This window comes from Microtus ochrogaster, chromosome 18 (assembly GCF_000317375.1).
Source record: "Microtus ochrogaster isolate Prairie Vole_2 chromosome 18, MicOch1.0, whole genome shotgun sequence".
In the NCBI taxonomy this organism is placed as follows: Eukaryota; Metazoa; Chordata; class Mammalia; order Rodentia; family Cricetidae; genus Microtus; species Microtus ochrogaster.
The window spans coordinates 33,114,858-33,117,965 of NC_022020.1; positions in this window are offsets into that span (position 1 = coordinate 33,114,858).

The window sequence follows — 3,108 nt, forward strand, 5'->3', positions numbered from 1 at the left end:
TAGAAAGATAATGGAAGAATGAGAAAAATGTTAAATGAATCTGTGAAAGTGATACACCTGGCTTGGTGAGTGAGTGGCTAAAGAGGACAAAAGGTAGTCGATATAATTTTTGCTTGACTGTTTTTATGTACAGTAGTAAACTCACTAATTTCACCAAGAATTACTATTGTGCATCCATTCATTAAGAGCTATAAACTGAGAAGGCCTGTATCTAATAAACATTAAATAATTTAGTAAGAAGAGGTCTTCAATTTTTTTACTATAGACTTCTTCCTTTTGCTTTCAAATTAATCAGTTTAATGAAAATACTTATAGCATAGAATAGTGCCCCATCTCCAACACAGACAAATACTTTGTGAATCTCAAATTATCCCATGTTCTCTAGGAAAAATGAAATCTGTAGCTAGCAGGCATATGTAGTATGATAGATAATACATTTTGGTCAACTTGACTGCATTTGGAATCAACTAAAAACCCAAGCCTCTGGGCTCTGTTGATATTGATCAGGTTATTCAAAGCAGAAAGACCCACCCTAAATCTGGTCCACACCTTCTGATGGTAGCCAACATAAAGAGACATGGAAGAAGAATACTTTGTTCTTTGCCTGTTTGCCCTCACTCTTACTGGAAAGTTAATCTATCCTGGTGCTGAGGCATTGCTTCACTGACACTAGGAATTTTTGGGGTTTCCAATGTAGACAGAAGACCAGCAACACTCCAGGAATGCTCTAAAGTTTCAGTTCAGTCAGCCTCATGAACCGGACGACTAATAGATTTTTTTTCCGGGTCTCCAGTGTGAGACAGCCATTGTTTGGCTCTTCAGAACATGTCCTGCAGGCTGATCTGATATATCCCATATATATCCGTCCCATTGGTTCTGCTCCTTTAGAAAGCCCTGACTAACCCACACAGCATTTCTTAAAGTGCTAATTGTGTTTTAATTAAAATGACTGTGCTCAGGAAATGGGAATGACTCATAAATAATGTAAAACCTTTAAAGAAGAAAATGGTCATAACCTACAATCTAAATACTAAAGGTTATTGTAAATTACAGACAACAAAAGTAAAATTAAGCTAGGATACATAAAACTAACATACCTTTGTACAATCAAGATTGAAAGTAGGCATTAGATATTATGTGTTGAAAGGGAACTCTTGAAAAAAAATTCTTCTGGAAATATGAATTTAGGCAGCCATTATTGAGAATAGTATGATGATTTCTTTAAAAAATCAAAAATAGCATTTCTATATTATATAATATTCCTATTCCTGGGTTTGTATCAAAAAAAGTGAGATCATCATGCAGAATAGGTATCTTCACTGTTGGAATGTTCAAATTGACCAGGATACGGAATCCATCACAGTGTGTGGATTGATTAGTAAGGGGAATGCCCTATGAATTCACGGAGTGAAGGTCTTTACACTGAAGGTCTGTGGTTATTTACAGCAATGTAGACCAACTACCAAATGTGCTAAGTAAGATGAGTACTATATACATTCATCTGCATGTGCATGCCGAACAAAGAAGACGCCTCACAGAAGCAGAGAATGCAGCCCTGGGCTTCAGGAGGGGTGATGGGGCTAGCGTGGTAAAGGATGCAGTGGTTGGAGCACATCAAGCTTTACTTAGGAAGGTCAGGTGAGTTATAGAGAGCCATCAAACTGTGGAGAAGAATATTATAAACTTAGAAACTGCTAAGAAAGATATCCTAAATGTTCTTACCACAAAGAAAGCAAAGTATGGAAGGTACTAGATACATTAATTAGCTTTATTTAATCATTGCACTGCATATTAAAAATGTCAAAAAATGTCATGTCATATATTGTACATATAAATTTTTAAAAAATCAATTTAACCTTAATGTAACTGGAGGTTACATTAAGACTAGGAGGGAGTGTTTACAATTTTTAAAAAGAACTAATTTGGGATATATAAATAATTCTTGTAAGCCACAATTAACAATACAAGAACATAACAAAATGTCAAGATATTTAGATAGGCATTTCACCAAAGAAAATAAATGACAAACAAAATTTCAACATGTTCAACACAGTAGTTATTAGGGAGGTGCACATTGGAATGATGGTAACATGCCACCCTGTAGCTATGGGTTTAAAATTAGATTGAGTATACCAAGTGAGAGGGAAGTGCCAAAACATTCACACACTCCTGGTGGAAATGTAAAGTGGTAGAATCACTTTGGAAAACCAATTGCACAAGTTTCCTACGCCACCACACATACATGTAGCACAGACCTAGCTGTTACCTTCCTGACCACTTACAAAGAAAGCTGCAGGCATATGTGTGTCCAAAAACATGAATATGAATACTCAAAGATGTTTCAATATAATCTAAAAATATGGAAATAAATGAAATACCCATCAATAGATAAATAAATAGATAAATAACCCATATCATATTTATATAAAGGAATTTTTGGGTAGTAAAGAGTGGTAAAGTATTGATGTATGCAATAATATCAAGACATCTCAGAATAATTGCTCTAACCATACAGAAAAGAGACCCCTTTCCAAAAGAAGCTTGCTGTATGATTTCATTCACATAAAATTCTAGGCAGTGCTAACTAATCTATGATATACAAAACAGGAACCTGACACCTCTATGGGGAAGAGTAGTAAGCAAAGATGTTAGTTCAATCCCAGTTGAACTAACATCTTAAAATGGTGTTATTTTCCCAAGTTTGGATTTTGAATACATGCGAAAGGTACAATTTACTGATTTTAAGACTCTATGAATTATCTATGTTGTTAGTGACAAATCATGGTTACCTTCATGTTCTGAGAAGTAACCAAGTCCACGGTAATAGCCTACATTGTTTTGAGGATTTTGTTAGGACACCCCTGTGGTGTGGAAAGTACTTCTGTATATGTGTTGCTTTTATTGGTTATGAATAAAGAAGCTGCTTCCAATCAATGGCTTAATAGAATATAGCCAGGCTGGAAAAGATATATACAGAGAGTAGACAGAGTCAGTGGGAAACCATGTAGCCACCACAGGAGATAGGCACCTTCGCTGGAGCCTGCTGAAACTTTGCTGGTATACCATGAGCCTTGTGGTAAAATATAAAATAATAGAAATGGGTCAACT